Source organism: Tenrec ecaudatus (genome assembly GCF_050624435.1).
Source record: "Tenrec ecaudatus isolate mTenEca1 chromosome 10 unlocalized genomic scaffold, mTenEca1.hap1 SUPER_10_unloc_1, whole genome shotgun sequence".
Lineage (NCBI taxonomy): Eukaryota > Metazoa > Chordata > Mammalia > Afrosoricida > Tenrecidae > Tenrec > Tenrec ecaudatus.
In genome coordinates, this window is record NW_027457623.1 from 4,187,682 (window position 1) to 4,207,443 (window position 19,762).

Consider the following 19,762-nt stretch of genomic DNA (forward strand, 5'->3'; position numbering starts at 1 on the left):
TTTGATCTCAAAAGGGCAGTATTAATCCAAGGCCCAAGTTCAGAAGGGTAGGAAGAGAGGAGGAAGGGAAACAGAAGACATAAGTAGGGAGTGGAATAAGTCATGTTATATTGTGGAGATTGCAATAAGTGGCATAAAACACAATGTGTATGAATTGTTGAATAAAAAACTGATGATCTTGGTAAACCTTCACCCAATTCACAATAAAAACTTATGAGAGAGAAAAAAATCCAAGCACCTAGGCTGCATTCCAGACCAATAAAATCGGACTCAGTGGAGATGGGACAAAGATGTCTTTTGGACAGCTCTCTGGCAATCCCAATGAGCACACAGGCTGATACCCACCATCTGGAAACTATGGGGTAGCTGCTTCTCCGGTAATGCCTCGGGGGAGCGCTTGGGTCCGTCAAAGAATGCGGGATGATGAAGGGGCAAAGGTCATCAAACTTCACCCACAGCTTTACACTGGGGGGCTGCTCTCTGAGGAATGTGGGAAGGGTCCACTTGCATGCTGTCTCTGTGCAGCAGATCCAACAGACTCAACACCTTTCCAAAGCTGGCAAGAAAGTCCGAGAGACTAGATGTGGGCACCACGCTGTGAGTTTCCCAGAAGGCACGAGACAGATTGAGAGCAGTCACGGGAACACAGACTCCTCCGGAAATGCTGCCATGCGCAGAACATGCATCTCTAATTTCATTTCACACTGACTCAAGCATTCAGTCCTTTTTACGAAAACCCAGCTTCTCATTACAGTAACCGGTTTAAAATGACAATCTTCTGTTGAGCAAGTCTAAGAAATGACCTTCCTTTATTTTACATGGTATAAAAATTCAGTTTCCTAGGCCAATGGGCTCTAGGGACAGGTGTTTTTATGTACTAGACATGGCTTTCAAAGTTCTTCAATTGCCTAAATTAATAACGACTTTTTTCCTTTGGCTTTTCTAAGGGACACATTAATTTCAATCTTTTTCTAAGGAAGTGAATCTCTAGCTATCTCATTGGGATAACTTTCTGCCTTCAGAGTAGAATTTGAAATAATCTGCAAGGTTACCCCTTCCCCACCCTGCCCCAGCAGCCCAGCCTCTTTCTTCCTTCCGGCCTCCAGCCACCGGGGTTTGGTTGGGAAAGGAGATGCAGAAGGGTGTCTCTGGATTTTTCTATCTAAAGGTTGGCCACAACCCCCAGTAGACCAAATGTAATTCATTATGGGGGGTTTTGGTTTTACTACTTTAAGAGTTATCCTTAGGAAATTACAAACAAACAGAAATAGGAAGACTTTATATTTTATTAAGGGATGTACTGCTCAGTCTCATTATATTTTAAAAGACAAAGTATAAAAAAAAATCTGGCTCCGTTTAAAATGTCCTGACTAGCAGAACTTAAAATACACAAATCTTAACATGAAAGTCTAGATGAATAAATAAAATAAACAACGAAACAGCTTTCTCAGGAAAAGCCATAATAAAGAGCTCGACTACTTTTTGAGCTGTTTAAGATGCTCGTGTTAAAGGGAAAAGAGTATCATTGTTGACTTTGAAATGTAGAACCATTTGCTTAATTCAGTGATGCTAAAATGGGCAGTTTGGCTGAAGAAAGAAATTGGCTTGTAGCATTTGATGAGCAATTTCTTCTTTTGAATATAGAAATGACCAGGGATGCGGACACGCTTTTTATTCTTTTGAGGACCCTCTAACCAAGAAATCTTTTAAATGATCATTACACAGTGAATGCCTGGAGGCTCTGGAAACTATTATTTTGACATTATTATAAGCTCAAAATGATTCACCAATGCAAAAGAAGAAGAGAAAAAGCAATTAAATACTAAGCTGTAAACGCTGGAAGCTTTTCTGTGCTGAAAATAATTGAACAGAGTTTTTTCTTTTTTTAAGTAATAGTGTCCAAAGAGATTCAATGATCTTATTGCTTATGGATTTGGAGCTTAACTATATTCCTTATTTTAAATTTGATATTAGAATAGCAAGATTATAGACCATGATACAGTGTGACTTGGAGAAGTATCATTTCATTAAATTATCAAGTTAAGGCTCAAGGAGCCTGGTGGAATGTGTGTGACCATGAGGCCGGCCAGTTGGAATCCGCTAGTGGCTCACAGAGAAAGATGCGGTTCTCAGCTCCTGTAAAGATTTAGAACTTCGGGAACCCACAGGCATAGTTCTACGTTGTCCTTTCAGGGGTCCTCAAACTTTTTAAACAGCAGGCCAGTTCATTGTCCCTCAAACCCGCTGGAGGGCCGGATGATAGTTTAAAAATAAAACTATGCACAAATGCCTATGCGCACTGCACATACCTAATTTGAAGTTAAAAAAAACGGGGCAAAAACACCCGGCGTGCTGAATAAATGTCCTCTGAGGGCCATGCGGCCCGCAGGCCATAGTTTGAGGACCCCCTAGATTGATATAAGTCAGAATTGACTTGATAGTGTTAGGTTTCTGGGGTGGTTGACCTCAGTTCTTGCTTAGCAACGCTGAAAGAATTCATATGGCAGAAGCAGTTTTGTAAATCCAAGTGAATGTTATGGAAGAAAGTTTCAGGTATCGCAGTCCCCAAAAGTCCCCAGTATCTCCGGAAAGCACGCCGGGCTGCATGGCAGGGGTGGGGAAAGTTTGCAGCTGAATATGGCGGTTTCATGGGAGGAATACCTGAGCAGGAGTGCAGAACCAGCTGAGGAGCCACGGCAGGAACCCCCAAGGGCCTCACCCTCCACTTGCAGAGCACGTGAACAAGGGAGGGTGACAAGGAGCCCAGGCCTACTTCTATCACCTCCCAACACCACTGGAGGACATTGGTCGATCGTATTGGTTGATTTCGGTGCACTTTTGTGAAGTCCTATTCTGTATGACCAGGTGGACCTTCCACCTGGGTCTACATGACTTGGGTCAGAGCATGCTCAGTTCTGAATTTTGCCATAGGTGTCTAATGAGTGTGCCTGATGTATTTCCAACCCCTTTGTTGTGGCCTGGACAGCTCAATTTCGTTTAGTGCTGGCATTTGGGAAGACAAGCCCTAATCTAGCAACCTGTCAATAGCAGTAAGTGAATGGAATTACAACTCAACTCATAGCCATAAATTCAATTCGGACTCATAGTGACCCGAGAGGACAGGGCAGAATTTCCCCCTCAGGATTTCTGGGGCTGGAATTCTTTACAGGAATAAAAGTCTCTTTTTTTCTCCCTCCCAATGGCTCCAAAGGACTGACCTTGCAAGGAAATGTCCAGCGGGTGCCAGCAGGCTCCTTCATTGAAAATCTCTGCTAGTTTCTGAAGCGGGAGGGAAATTTTGAGGAGGCCGTCTGCGGCAGAGTTAACTCCCCATTAAAGCCAATGAGCTTTTCCACATCTCTCAAAAAACAAACAAAAAAACCTAAAGTGACTACTTCAGATTAATATGCTGTAGGTAGAACCACCTCCCACTCACCAAACCAAACCAATCAACCAACCAAACAAACAAACAAACAAACAAACAAACAAAAAACCCAAATCCTGTTGCCTTCAAGTCAGTTCTGACTCATGCTCACCCCTTGTGGTACAGAGTACAATTGTTGCATGAGGTTGGCTAGGCTGTACCCTTTATGAAAACAGATGACTCCTTCCTTTTGTGGTACAGCTAGGTGGTTTGAACTGATAACCTTTATATAAGCAGCCCTATCCAGCGATCTATGTCAACTAAAGTGTCAAAGCATGTAAAGACTGATCCACAACCCCCACTTCTCTCTTCCTCTTCTGTGATGACCTGGAATCCACCTTTTGATCTGGTGGCACCATATTTGTGAAGCAGCCCGAATCACTGACGGACGGTGTGCAGGACAAACACCCTGTAGAATTGCCCTTCCAGTGTCAGAATTTGCATGAACAAGAATAAACTTCTAGATTTTAAGCCACTGAGGTTCCAGGGGTAGCTTCTTTCTGCAGAACAGACTAGGCTATCCTGCCTGATCATCTCTTCACAGGGTTTTTGTGGAGAGCTACTGGAGCAGCTCGATCCAGGGGAGCTGCCAAAGCAGATACCTACACTTTATCTGGGATTGTAGGTTGTAGTACCAAAGTTTTTATTTGCCCGGGAGGCACTGAGTAAATTTTTTTTCTTCTGAAAACAGGACAATATGTAAGTAAGTTTGGAGACATATGTAGCTGGAGCTGAAAGTCCTCTTACCTTGCAGTTTTCTTTGGTAGAGATAGACTTGTTCTTAATGAAACCCATGACAGTCAGTGTCACAAATGACTTCTGAGGAGAGGCCAAACAGCTAAGTCAAGGCCAGCCTACCATTCTCTTAAATGCTGTCTCATGCTCTCATCTGCTCTGACGTGTCTGCTCAGGGGCATGTGGCAGCCACTAGGCGGGCCTTACCATTGGCACTGAAAATCATTGTAGGGGATATTAGAGGATTTACATCAAGAAGACCTGACTTCCTGGCCATTGCTCGGGGGCCACAGTTCCCAAGACAATCAGTGTCAAGGGCAAAACAAAATAAAACATGACGAGGGCTCTGGGGCTGGGTTGAGCTGGATATGTAACCAAAGCCCCTTTCTACCAGAATCTTCCCAAGAGGAGATTGCTCTTTTCCATAGCTAAACAATTTTGTTTAACACACGTTCTGCTGAGGAACCTTCTGGGAAGCAGAAGAAAATAAATCTGCCTTCCTTTGAATTAAGCTGGGTTGGGTCCAAGCCCTGTGTAGTGTCTATTCTTCTCATAACATCTAAAGGAGTCTGATTTCACCATTCTTAGCTATTAAAAAAAAGTTCCAGGCACAATAATTCAATTTAAAATTACACACCAGGAGTAGTTCATATTTAATACACTTTATACAGGTATTACAGGTACAAGGGACATACTTGTTAACTGCCAGGTTGCTGGCTTGAACCAACCAGCTACTCCACAGGAGGTACTGTGTTTCTGTGAAGATTTACAGCTTGGAAGCCCACTGGGAGAGCTCTCCTCTGGCTTGAGTCTGAAGGTGCTTGACAGCAGTAGCCTTTTGTTTTTATAGAGGTAAAAAGCTTTCTTTCTTTTTTTTTTTTGGTATAAAGCTTTTTAGAACAACAAAAACAATTCCTTTTGGAAGTAAGCCAGAGCTAAAACCACAAGTTACATGCTTTACTTTTTTTCTGTCCTGCAGCTGGCAGCCACCCTTTCATCGATTGTGCACACCAGCATGGTGGTGAAGTGGTGAACTCTGCGCTCTCATTCCCCTGGCTTCACACTCGGTCTCCTCACTCATCGTGTGGCTTCACCCAACGCACGGAGCCTCCTGCAGGCTCCTCTCCCAGCGTGTGTAAAAGTGCGAAGGAGACAGACTTCCTCAGAGCTGTGCTTTAGAGAGAATCCTCCTCACATACTCAGCACCGCCTTGAATAGGGCAGCACTGCATACATGACAGCTACTTGATGATTGTTGATGGTGGTGGTGGTGTGTTTGTACGGATAAAAAAAGAGCCCTGAATGGTTATGTAACAAGTAAGGGAATAAATAGATCTTCCTTCATCCACCTTCATCTTTCATTGTTCTATCACTCTCTGATTGCAATATTAGAGGCTAAAATGGGCAGAATTCCCACCTCTGAACAAAGTTTGTGCACATGGGTGTGCATGCTTGTGTGTCCATGTGAGTGGGCCTGTACAATGTGTGTGCACGTGTGTGTGCACATGTGCACTGGAGCCTGGCAGCAGCAGGGGAGGCGCCTGTCTCTGTTCAGCAGTATCTGACGGCTGCTGCAGGTGTAATGAGAAGTGATTGATGATCTCTTCAGGGAGCTCCTGGGGTGGACTCAGGGAAGGAGCAGCAAAGAAGACATACTCATCTCCCCTGTATTTAGATGAGGTGACGGAGGTGGGTGGTAGAGGAGCAGCTACTCAGTAATGAGATCACAGGGGAAAGGCCTTGGATGAGGTGCCAGACAGCCCTGCTTTCCCAGAGAGGGTGGGGACTGGGAATGAGGCTGCATCCTGCCTAATCAGTTACAGTTGCTCTGTCACTCTGGGGAGGGAGGCAGATGAGGCAGGGAGCTTCCGGAATCTCTCATCTCCAGTCCTTCTAGGTGGATGTGGGAGCGTGTGAGGACGGCCACACTGGAGGGTCAGGGTTGATCGCCTTGCAGTGTGGAGCCCGGCCTGGACCTGCGTTGTGAAGGGTGACTAAGGAGCTCTGGGGGCAGGGTTCTGGGTGGGGGCTTTGTCTACTAAGACCCACAGCCGCGCCCTGTGTCGCAATGTTGGCATGCAATGTGCAAAGACTTGAGACAACGTGAAATGGACCATCCACTTCACTTGGAAAGACAGGAGGGCTGAAAATCAGATTGGGGGATCTGATCTCGTTTGCTGCACAGTTGTGAGAGGAGATATTCCTGGCTTCTCTCATGTTGGGAACCGGACATAATCAGCCTGACAAAACCAAGGCCATATTGCCTGCCCAGCAGGGCTAAAGCCACGTCACCTCAACCTTATCTCTACCCTGACACACACCAGATGGCCCACCCTTGTCTGCTCCAGCACCGGACATTCCAACTGCAGACTTGCGGCCGCCTGCCCTGTGTGCTCTACACCCCCGCCCTTCCTTTTTTTTATCTCCCCTTTGAACTCCCTTGTTTGCCTCACCCTTTATAGAGAGGCTTGTGTAGCAATAAACTCAGACCTTGACAAGAATCTGCTTGGTCTCGCTCCTCTCTCTCGCCCGTTTCTCTTTCAGGCTGGGTCCTCCTTGGAACCCCTCGAATAACTGAGTCCCTCTGGCATGAAGGAGGTGATACGAATGCATTGATAGCCTAGTATCTGTCAGCTGGGAGCCACAACATAGTGAGAGCCCTTATTAATCATTTGGAGATTAGCTGAGGGGTGGGAGAAACCAGGCATGAGGCTTTCCAGGGCTGCTCAGCATGCACAGGAGTCCTTTCCTGGGTTGGACAGAGGTGCTGCCATCTGAAAGCTCAGATAGAGCAGTTGGAAAATTAACTGACCTGGTACAAGATCTATTTACATATATCAAAAGATCCTGGGTAATAACATCTCATGTTTGTGCAGCATGCCACATTTGTCAAAGGGCTTTCTCATTTACTGTCTTACTTGGTCCTCAAACTAAGAGGCCTTTGGGCAGCTATTGCTGTTTAATTTTGGGCGTGGTAACAGCTTTGGGTATAGTACTGGGCTTGGAATCAGGCTGTGCAACCCACAGCAGGTCACTTAGCTGCTCTGGATTGGCTTTCTTCCTCTACGAAGGTCAGCGCTTGGACTAGACCATTTTCCCAGTGGCAGCTCTGCTGACATTTTGGCCAACATCCTTCTTGTGGGGCTGTGTTGTTCCCTGCACCAGGATGCTAAGCGAGCATCCCTGGTCTCAGCCCACTAGATGGCAGTGGGACTCCCTTCTTCAGAATGTCTCCAGGCATGGCCAAATGTCCCCAGCAGAGCATGCTGCTGGGCTGGCGCACGGCAGGATGATGCACTCAATGAGTTGGATTTTAAGTTTTCAGGTACTTTACATGTCTGCACAGGGAGACTACATCAACAATTACCCAGCAGTCAATGGGTCATCACTGACCCTCTCTATAATTCCAACTGAGATCATGAAGCACCGACTGAGTTTCTGAGCTTAGCACCCTGCATGGCACAAGTTGTTTAGCACTCAGCTACAAACTAAAAGGTTGGCAGTTCAAACCTATCCAGAGGCCTCTTAAACAAAATCCTGGTGGTCTGCTTCAGAAGAGTTGGAGCCATGAACACCCCATGGAGTGAAGAGATATAAACATGAATGTGGATGTGACTCTAGGTATAGCTAGAACCATGGAATCAACTACATCATGGAATCAACTTCAACTCCTGGCCTCCTTGTGTGTCCAAGAAGAACTGTGCTCCCCAGGGTCTTGAAAGGCTGCTTGGTCTGAAGTAGATTTGCAGGCCCTTCTTTCTACGTGCCGCTGGGTGGCCTCAACCTTCCAAGCATGCTATTAAAAGCCAATCCGTCACCTGTGTGCATCACTGAAGACACACGGACACAGGGAGCAATGCCCTGGCTGGGGCACTGGAACAGCGCTGGCATGCAGTGAGTGCTGCCCAGTTAGCGAACAGGTCTTCCCTTGGTACTTTCTCAGGTCTGTGTGAAGCTTTCTAAGCATCCAGAGTTCTCGGCCTGATTCTGCTGCCAACTTGCAGTGTGACTTCGAGCTAGTCTCTTGCCCTCTCTGGGCTTGATAACAAAAACAGGGCAGGCCAGCCACAAATATCGTGTGGCTAGCAGGGGAAAGCAGTTGAGGACACAATTGCAGATGGAGTTCATCCTTTGGACTCATCGCCCCTCCTCCCTAACACCCCCCCCCCCACTACACACACACACCTTTTCAACTGCACCAGATGGGTTTTAACTTTCCGGCACCAGAAAAGCAGACCTTGAGTTTTTTCCTTTATGGAATGTAGGCCACCCCTGCTTATGTGTCACATTCAGTCCTCGTTCTTCTCCCTACTCTTGTCCCTCCTCCAGTCTTCAACAAGTGACTGCAGGGCGGTTTCCCAGCAGGGCTGTGCTCAAAGATTCATAATGCTGGGTTTTCCTTTAGTTCTCCACAGTCTGGGGCTTGGGACAATCCAGGCATTACCTTATCAACTGCTCATTTTAGGGGGGAAGGACGGGGGCACTGGAAACACCACATGGGGCCCAATCCTTCTCTGCACGCATGTGAGGGGTTTCCAGGAGCTCGAATTTCAACTTAAGTGATTTATTTTTTGTTGTTTAATCGCGTGCCTGTCATCTGCTGGACATTTCTTCTACAGTGTTTTGTTGTTGTTAACCCCATTTCTAAGATCAGAGATAGAAGGGTCAGGCACAATAGGCAGTTAAATTGACTCAATCTGGGCTGTGAACCTGCTTCTGTCTGGTTCCTCATAGCCCTCAGTCATTTTAATGGAGGTGTTGTGAAGGGTGTGGGTTCAGCAGCCACACACTGCCTCATCTCGCCTCCTCGTTGAGAGGCTGTGTACCCTTATGTGAGTTGTTTAATCTCCTACCAAGCTTGTGAGAGCACTACTTTTATTAGCTTCAATTTACCGAGGCTGTGAGAGGTCAGGGGAGCGAAGGCTTACAGATTGCCTGGCATATAATATGCTAATGATAGTCAAGATATATAACTAAGCATGTCTCTGTTCTTGGTTCTGTCAGTACCTGGTGTGTCCACAAAGGAGAAACCTGGTTTCCTGCTATTTTGAGCATCTAGTGTGAATGGCAGGAGATAAGTCACATGCTAATGAACCCTTGTGGTGTATTGGTTAAGCACCCTGGGGCCCGGCTATCAAAAGATATAGTGTCCAGGGTCTTAAAGACTGGAAGATAAACAAGGGGCCATCTAGCTAAGAAACAACAAAGCCCACATGGAAAAAGCACACCAGCCTACCCCAACATGATCGCTGAAGACAAAGCGGGTGCATAAGCAAATGTGGGCATGTTTTCTTGATGTGCACTCACCCTTTACATAAAACTCTCTCTTATACATACGCGTTTCTGTGGATTTGTTTCGCTAAGGCACCCAGACTAACATAAGCAGCATGGAACGCATTTAAGAAGCCTAGACAAGGGCAGGGCAGGATATTTGGAGGGACTGGATCCAGAATTAGAGAGGAAGGGGTGCTGGAGGTGAAACGGGCTGCTAGCTCCCTGTCCCAAGGAGGACAATGAGACTGCTGGCTCCCATGAAGATTTACAGTCTTGAAAACTCCATATAGGGTCACTGTGGTTGGAATCCACTGGACGGCAGTGGCCTTTTGGGATTGAAGGTGGAAGCCACCAACGGCTTCCTGCCATTGAGCCAAGGAGCCTCCGGAGAGTGTGGGAACTTCTGGAATACAGCGAACAACCTCTGCACATCTGCTTTTCGTGCTGCCCAAGTCATGCATTGACATTTTTCCAAAAGTGAACCATCACAGCTGCTCTCTCAGGAAGCTGGGGGCTGAGCCCGCTGGTTCCACTCCGTCAGCATTTCTGGTCCGGGTACCTGCCCTCTGCCCCGGCACAGGCAATGGGCTTTTGGAAGCAGTGCTCCCTGGGTAGTGGGTGTGATTTGGCTCCTCTGGCCTAACATGATGAATGCTGAGAGGGGGTGGATACTAGGGGGTTAAGCTCCCTGACCTTTCCCTAGCCCAGGGGAAAACTTACTATTTAAAGTAAGTTTTAGACAGAATCTTTAGAAAGATAAATTGTTTACTTAATGTACACAATTACTCCCCAACACATCTGTTTTGTGTCTGCTCAACTCAACCTCATAGGCTATGGATGACCTTGAGCAAGTTTTTAAAGTCACAATGGGTTTCTACCAGGATTGAGAGTTCAGCTCTCTCAACTCTCCAACTGGTTATTAGCACCATAGTCTCATTTCTATTTATGGATTTACTTTGTTTGAGGGAAAAAAGACTCCCAATTCAACTATATTTTATTAGGAACTCCTTTGCTATGTTTTACACAAGAAAAAGGCACAAACCGCTGTTCTGGATGAAGGAGAGCATCCGCATGAGGCCCCAATGGTGTCGGAAGGACCCACAGCCACAGTTACTTAAATAAAATGACACCCATTCTGTCCTGCTGACTCTGACTCATAGTGACTCTGTGTAGGGATCCTGAAGTTGCTACCTTTACAGGAAGCAATAACCTCATCTTTCTCCTGTGGAATGACTAGTGGCTTTGAACCAGCGACCTTGCTGTTAATAGTCCAACACTATCCAGCATCACCACCTGAGCTCCTGAAAGCTTAAATGAGACATGGAAAACAAACACCTTTGTCACAAAACTGTCCCTGAAGACGGATCAATTCATGGAGTTGCGGGAGGGCCTGTGAGAGCATGAGCGGGACCTTCATTGGGATGTGCACACGACCGTATATCGCTGAGTCTGGCCCGGGGAGTGGACGCAAGCACACTGCCTGATGGACAAGCTTTCTACTGCCAGTCAGCAGTAGGAAGGAACTCAATGGTGGCTGAATGTGTGGCCCCTCAAAATGGATTTAGGGTCTCCACATAGACTCTCACTGTGAGCCACAGCCTATTGCTCAAAATTTAAGCTCAAATATGACTTAAATGCCTAACATTCTGTTTCCTTAAACTAGAGTACTGCCAGGATCAACTAGAGGCCTGGATGACCTATTAGGTCTGAACAACGATCTCAAATCACTTCACATGATCCATTCCACCAGTCATGTCACCAGTCGCGCCTCCTCACTTACCCATTCCAGAGACTGTGCCTGTATAACCTATCGACTAACACATTCCCACATGTCGTGATTATGAAACCAACCATCATGCTGGAATAAGGACCAATCACGATGTAAGGGGCAGGGTCAGTGGGAAAGCAAGATAGGGGCTGAGGGGAGCCAAGAGGGTCCCATCACTCAATCCCTAAACCTGATCTAATGTCACTAGACTGGGGTCTTCCTCACATCTCAAGGGCACCCGATTCATGATTGAAGTGAATTGTGTTTATTCAATCTTTGTTCTGCTTGCCGTCCTGCTATGCTGCCTCCTCTTCTTGCTTTATGTTGTGGTGACAAATGGCTTGAGAGGGATTTGACATAGGGAGAAAGCCCACCCACATCAACTGTCACCAGAAGCAGACACTAAGTTCATTTCTCTCACCTCACAGAACTATGCACATCAGACACTGGTAGAGCTGCCCGGAAGGGGAACCCTTAGTGCAGTGGTTCTCACCCTGTGGGTTGCGACCCCTTTGGGAGTCATATGACCCTTTCACAGGGCTCGTCCAATTCATAACTGTAGCAAAATTACAGTGATGAAGTAGCAAGAAAATCATTTAATGGTCAGGGGGTCACCACAACAAGAGGACCTATATTAGGAAGGTTGAGAACCACTGCCTGAGTGTGCTTAGGACTTTGCTGCCCTCAGGGTCACCAGACATTCCTGAAGGCAGAGTCACTGCAGGAAGCCCTTCTGGGAAATGCCCTGAAGCCAGGTCTCAACCAACTCCATCCACCCTCACCCTCCTAGATCCTAATCATAGGCCGCTTGGAAATGCTCTCTGCCACTTCAAAGACTGTAAGTCCATGGGAGCAGAAAGCCTCCTCTTTCTCCCTTGGAGTGGTGGCTGGTGAGTTCAAACTGCTCACCTTCTGGCTAACAAAACCCACAGACCAGCTCCCCCTGAGCTCAGTTTGGTTTGCCGCACAGCACACATTGTTGGGAACCTTCTGAAGTAGCTGTGCCATGTGCAGGTTGGGGGATTTCGCACAAGATGCAGAATTCCACCCTCTTTTGGCAAAAATAATTTTTGCAATAGCCTTGTATTCTCTTCTGGATCTGAGTAGCAGCTACTCTCATGCAGTCCTAGCACATACATGCATGCACAGTCCTCCCAACTCCCTAAGGTCTTATGCCGAGTCTGCTCCATGCTTTCCTGTGTCCTATGTGGCGCTGTAGGCACCCAAGGCATGGGCTCTGCAGCCTGGGTTCAAATCTCTCCTTTCCACTTCCTCACTGTGTGGTCATAGGCTCATGACTTTATCATCCTGTGCCACTGATTTTTCATCTGTAAAATGAGGCAAGAATAGAGTCCACACATAGGCTTGTTAAGTGAAATAATTGAATTATTATATACAAAAAGCTTAGAACATTGCTCGGCATCTTGCAAATACTGTTAGGTAGCTTAGCATAGGGACTGGGTCATCCATTACATATGCTCAGGTTCAAACTTCCGGCCAGGAAGGGGTGGTACACCTAGGTGGGTGTTACATCTGGATTGGCCCATCTGGGCCAGGTGAATTCAATCCAGCCAATGGGGTTGACCAGGACCATCAACCATGCCTCCCTATGGAGGAATTGAAAAGGCAGGATCTTGACCTCTCCGATGTCTCCCTTCACCCACTTTTCTGTTGTCCGTCCCCCAGGGAGGAGGTCACATGTAGATACTTGTAATCGGTTCCCTCTTTCCAATCCACCCTCCCGCTACCCTCCCAATATCACCACTCACAAATTATCAAGGTTTCTTGAGGGATGGGGGAGCGGGGAGGAAGGGGTAAAAATGAGGACTTGATTGATGCCAAGGGCTTATGTGGAGGCAAATGTTTTGAGAATAATGAGGGCAGTGAGTGTACAATGTGCTTTACACAATTGATGTATGTATGGATTGTGATAAGAATTGTATGAGCCCCTAATAAAACGATTTCAAAAAAAAAGAAAAGAAAGAAAAGGCAGGATCCTGGAGCCCACGTAGTGACTTTCTCTCCAGCAGCTTCTAGGCAAGCTGTGCAGGGGTGAGGGGCCCTGAGGTGCCTGTGTAAACCTGAAACTTCTTCTCTCAAAAAACTCACTTGGATCACAATCCAGGCTGCGGAGTGAATTCTTTCTCTCGCGAAGCCAAGGACTGAGGTATATTTCTCCCACGAGAGATCTAACAATAGTATCTCTTATTATATCATTAGGAGCCCTGGTGGTGTAGTGGACTATGCATTAACCTGCTAATCGCAAGGTCAAGGGTTTGAACTGACTAGCCCGTCCGTGGGAGAAATATGAGGTTGTCTATTTCTGTAAGGCAATGGTTCTCAACCTTCTGAATGCTGCCACCCTTTAATACAGTTCATGTTGTGGTCACCTGCAACCATAAAATTATTTTCATTGCTACTTTATAACTGTAATTTTGCTATCGTTATGAATTGGATGACCCCTGTTAAAGGGTTATTTGATCCCCAAAGGGGTCGCGACCCACAGGTTGCGACCCCTGCTGTAAGGATTTAAAGTCTCAAAACCCCAAAGGGGCAGATCTTTGTCCTACTGGGAGTCAATAAAATGGTAGTTAGGTTTTTTTCTGCATCAGTATCAGATTCTGGTGGCAATCTCAGTCATCCTGCATTGTGGTCTGGTTTGAACTCCGGAAATGACTGCCCTGGTTTGAGGTGAGGGCCACGGTGCTTCAGTGGTAGACCTCTCATCGACTTTCACCGGGAAGACCCGGGTTTGATTTGCAGCCAATGTGCCCCAGACTGTCAGTGAAGGTTTGTGTGTTGCTATGACACTGAGCAGGCTTCAGTGGTGTTTCCAGACTGAAACAGAATAATGAAGAAAGACCTGATCATCCCCATCCACACATTGACCTATGGCCCACCACTGTTGGCTTCCTCTCCCAGTCCTGGTGGTAGCACAGATAGGCACAGTTTGCTCCACTGCCCATGAGGTGCCCATGAGAGGCTGACGCGACAACCACAGTCAAGATCAACAGCTTAAACTCCATTCTGGGTCTATGGAAACAAGAACAACCTTCTGAATTGAGGTTGCATTGCTATTTGGGACTGGAAGGATGCCTTTGTGATATGGATTGCACTCTGGATCCCAAGGGGGACTTTTAAACACAGCCACATAGCAGCTCCGGAAATTGCCATAGTGAGAAGGCAGGTTTAAAAAAATTAAAAAAAAGCTTTACTGGCTTGCTCAAAGGAGGCTGCGGGTAGATTGGGGGGTGGAAAACTCCTCTGGAAATGGAAAATTTTTTATCCTTACATATGCATCATTTCTTCTGGTCCTGAAAGAAAACACAAAGCAGAGGAGAGGAGGAAACGGAGACTGGCAGTCATCTTGTTGGTATTCCCACAGCACCCCCTCCTTAAGCGCTTGCTGCCATCTCATCCAACTCCACTCAGTGTATTTTCACCCGGCAGTGATGCAGAAATGTCTGCGTACTCCAGTTTTATTGTAGTCTGGCAGCGTTTATGGCTTTGACGTTCAACTGAGCATGGCAGGACGTCTAGAAGCAATTATAACCAGCACCTGCTCTGTCTGTGCGATGGGCAGGCAGTGACGGATTCCCAGCCTCCGGAACACTAGTGTTCCCTCCCAGCTCAGGATAATGACGGTGACACTCGGCCCCCTTGTTGTCTGGGGAGCTCAAGGAGCTCTCCTCTGAAACCTCAACTTATGGGCATTTCTTTGAGTGAAGACATCAAATTAGTGACTGGAAAGGAAGGCGTAGGAGATGATTATTGGCCACAAGACAAGCCTTAATCGCCTCCAGAGAGCATGTCTCCTAAGTGCCAAGTGTGGAGAGGGAGGAAACAATTGATCACAAATGGAATAGACTCTGAGTCTCGCCACACAATGTGTGTGTGTGGTCACTGAGGCGGCAACATTATGACTGGGGATGGATACGGTTTGTGCAGCCGTGATTGCCATCCAGAATGTGGCATGCTATTGTGAAAAATGATTTTTTATTCTGAGCAAATCTCTGCTTCCACTTGCTTTAATGCTTCGCCGGAGAGCAGGGGACTCTGGGAGGGGTGGGGGGCGCACAGGGCTGGGCTGACCTCAGGAACTCATGTGTAAAGGGCTTTTTCTCACTTGGAAGCAGGCTGTTCTTTCTGGTAAAGCTTGTTTGTGAACCTTGCCACATCTGCGTCCGAAGAGGGAACTGAAGGTGACAAATGCCATGAGGAGCCCCGGGCACATCTTGTTTCATTTGAATCCCAGTTTTACCTTTCTGGGTTCTGAAGCATCAGATGGGTGCCAAACGCTTCCACGGACAACTAAAGCTGAACAAGGTGGAGGCAGATGAAGAGCAACGGGAGGTTGGTGTTTGGGAGACTGAATACTTGGGCTTCCTAGGCCAGTCCAGTTGGTGGTTAGAGCCCTATTTCAGATTCCACTGTAATCTCCTAGTGTCCAAGGACCAAGTGGCTCCTAAGTCCAGAATTTCTGTTACATGTGTCACCAAGGAGGAGTTGGGCTAAAATGCATTGAAGAATAAAGCAGGAGCTTGGCTTATGAATCCACTCTCTGATTCTGAAATTTCAAAGGCTCCGTGCACAGACATTTCAACACTGAAAGCACAGCAGGGAAAACCAAAGACTTGGGCTTCCTCCTTGTCCCTCTTTTCGGGCTTTTACGGTTTTCCAAGGCGCCTCCCTGAGCCGAGTGTTGTATAGGTCAGGTTTAAAGATGTCCTAGTTCCGAGGGACTTGCTGTTCTGCTTTCTTTTTCAGGGAGACCTGGTTTCTTGTCTTGTGGCCAAACACAGAGCACAGATGTCTGTGGGCCTCCTCCCTTTCCCCTGACCTTTGCTCTCTTCTTTGGATACACTACTGACCTGTTCTCCCTTACAAGATCTGAACTGCTCACAAACTTCGATGAATTCTCATCCTAGCAAGAAGCATCTGAGCATCTTATTAGAGCCTGTATGAGTTCTGTTCTGGATGCTTATTTGTGCAACTTCAGGGTCTGGCATGGAAACATTCCATGTCCACAGACCCGCACAAATAATATAAACTCCAACAGTAGTTTAAGGTTTAAGGTGGTAACAGGGAACGCTGGGGCCTGTGGCTCCTGGTGAACCTCACAGGCTGTCTAAAGGGGCTACTTCCATCTCAATGTAACCATACAGGAATGTAGACCTGTTAGGTAGCAAGACAAGGGGTTGTTCCTCTCCATGCTTAGGGGGCCCCCTATAGGAGGTTGGAAGCCAATGCAGGCTAAAGGGCATGCACCAATTCAAGGCCAAGCCAGGAGAGCTTAATTGACGCCTCACAGCTGAAAGCCCTTAAAAGGCTGGAACCTTCCCTTCAGCTGCTTCTCTGCCTTCCGCTCAGCAGGGCTGGGTGTGCAGTGTCATGAGGGTGCCCGTGTTCAGTTTACTGTAACGCCGGAACCTTCTTCTCTCCTGTATATAAACCCACTCGGATCAGCAACCAGGCTTTGGTGTGAATTTCTTTCTAGTGTGTAGCCAAGGACCGAGACATTTCCCACCCGAGAAACCTACAGACCCAGACTTACAATAAACCCATATGTGTGTGTGTGTGTGTGTGTGTGATATACACACACACACACACACACACATATATGGCAAGAGGTGAACAGGTCTAGCCAGCAATGGTGAAGAGGGCCCTGGGATTGAGATTGAGAACGATTCTGAAGTAGAATCCATAACCCTTAGAAATGTATTGGCCTGCTATACCAATCCAATTACCCTCAACCTTCTTCAAAGAATTGGAAAAACTGACCACCAACTTCATATGGAGAGGGAAGAAACCCAGAATTAGCAGAGAACTCCTCAAGAAGAAGGACACAATTGGAGGACTCGCCCTACCTGATTTCAATGCCTACTACACAGCTACAGTGGTCAAAACAGCATGGTACTGGCACAATGATAGACACTCAGACCAGTGGAAAAGAATAGAAAGCCCAGGAGTAAAATCATCAGCATACAGACAACTGATCTTCGACAAGGGTCCCAAAAATGTCAAGTGGGAAGCAGATGCCCTCTTTAATAAGTGGTGCTGGAAACAATGGATATCCACATGTAGAAATTTGAAATAAGACGTCTACCTCACCCCATGCACAAGAATACACTCAAGGTGGATCACAGATCTAGAAGTCAAACCCCAAACCATCAGGACCATTAAGGAGGGAATCGGGACTAATCTCAGAGTACTGGCCCAGGGAGCACATAGGCTCACTGCAACAGGGAAGGGGACACACACAGGTGAATTGGAAATCGACAAATGGGATCTAATAAGAATAAAATGCATGTGCACCTCGAAAGACTTTGCCAAGAGGGTGACAAGGCAACCCACAGACTGGGAGAAGATTTTTAGTAATGACACATCAGACAAAGGGCTCATTACTAAAATCTACAACACCATCGTGACCTGCAAAAAGAGGAAAACAGTTAACCCCCTAAGGAAGTGGGCAAAAGAAATGAGAAGAACTTTCACTAGAGAGGAGATCAATATGGCCAATAAACATATGAGAAAGTGCTCGAAGTCCCTTGCCATAAGAGAAATGCAAATCAAAACAACCATGAGATACCACCTAACACCCCTGAGGCTAGCCCAGATCAGTAAATCAGAGAGCAACAAGTGTTGGAGGGGCTGTGGTGAAGTAGGAACCCTCCTCCACTGCTGGTGGTCGTGTACATTTGTACAGCCACTGTGGAAAGCAATCTGGCGATACCTAAAGAAAATGGAAATTGATCTACCTCATGACCCAGCCATCCCTCTACTGGGCATATACCCGGTTGAAGCAGCAAATAAAACACGACCAGTCATATGCGTTCCAATGTTTATTGCGGCACAATTCACAATGGCAAAGACTTTGAAACAGCCTAAGTTTCCATCGACAGACGAGTGGATTAGCAAACTTTGGCACATACACACAATGGAGTATTATGCAGCACTGAAAAGCACCGATGAGCACATGAAACACGTTATTTCATGGGAAGAGCTGGAAGGAATTATGTTAAGCGAGGTAAGCCAGACCCAAAGGGACAGGTACAACATGAGTCCCCTGAGGTAAGTACAATCAGCATGACAGAAATAGAAGAATAAACATCCATCCCACAATAAACGGCAGGAAGCATAGATAGTTGGAGGGAGGACAGGCCACACCTAGGGAGGTACATAAGAGCCCAGCATAAAGAAGGGGTAGTGGGGTAGGGAGAGGGAGAACCGGGAGGGGGAGAATCCGAATGGATGGTATGGGGGGGGCAGGGTACTAACCCACCCGGGGGAGAGTATCGGTTATGTCCCCACAGATTTGGAACATGCATACGGACCCCAACACGACACACCAAACAAGGAGGACAACGCAAAGTACAGAGGTCTACACAAAGAGGCTGGACGACAAGCCGGCCCAAACCAGAATTAGGCCGACCCCCACACTCGAAGGGAATACCACAGAAAACAAAAATAGATCGTCTGGAGTGGGAAAGGAACTGACCCACCACACCACATCCAGAAGGAAGCTGAAACAAAAGAAGGAGAAAGGACATAGTGGAGTACACCTGGGTCCACCAAGCCCAAAGTCGATAGACCAGCTAGAAGAGCCCATCATACAGAGAGGACCATTCAGCTGACCACACTACGAGATATGACATCCTGCACCAACACATGGCCCTACACGGGACAGCACCTGAGACACAATGGGGGATGGGCAACTGAGCTGACCCCGCCACACTGAGGCAAACACTGGGGACATGCAATGGAGCAGCGGAGGAAGCAGAGCAAAGGGAGCCCGAGGGAGTAGAAAGGATGGTCTTCTGGGCCAGGACGTGGCGCCTCACAAGCTACACCTAGAAAACACTCCTAAAGGCCAATGAAAGGACCTTGAACTACTAGCAATTTTTTCTTTTAATATTTGCTATCTTTTTGTTTAGTCTTTTTAAACTTGTTTTGTTTTTTTACCCAGTAAATTTTGTATGTTAGTGGCTTTTCTGCTTATCAGCGTGTCGATGTTGCTTCTGTCAAAGCCATGTTCTTATGGGCCACTTGGGCGCAGTCAAAGTCATATCCATTTGTATGCACGTATTACTATGTCAGCAGGTCCACCTAGACAAGATAGGCTGGACAAATAATGAGAGAAGAAAACAACAGGACCAACGGTCCTGGAGGGACATGAGAGCGTGGGAGGTAGGGGAAGGGAGGAGGTGTCGCCCAACACAGGGACAAGGGAACAGCGAATGGTTCAAAACCAGAGGAGGGAGGGGAGGGGAGGACTGGAAGGGAGTGACCAAGAGCAAGGTAACTGAGAGGAACTACTGAATCCAGAATGAAGGCTAAACATGGTAATGGGTCGGGAGGAAAGCGAAAGGAAATAGAGGAAAGGAGTAGGAGGCAAAGTGCATACAGAGAAGCCTAAATACAGACATGTACATATGTAAACATATTTATGATTATGGGGGCAATAGATTTATATGCATATATTTATAGGTTCAGTAGTAGGGTAGCAGATGGACATTGGGCCTCCTCATGCATAATCCCCCAATACAATAGCACCTCGCCCTG

At 46.9% G+C, this 19,762-nt stretch overlaps 1 long non-coding RNA gene across 1 annotated transcript; it reads left to right on the plus strand.

The window, feature by feature from the left end:
• Window positions 1-1,251: 1,251 nt before the first annotated feature.
• On the plus strand, window positions 1,252-6,659 carry LOC142435922 (uncharacterized). Its single transcript, XR_012781672.1, has 2 exons — window positions 1,252-5,011; window positions 5,139-6,659. It is a non-coding gene; the product is annotated as an uncharacterized LOC142435922 (long non-coding RNA).
• The last annotated feature ends 13,103 nt before the right edge of the window (window positions 6,660-19,762 follow it).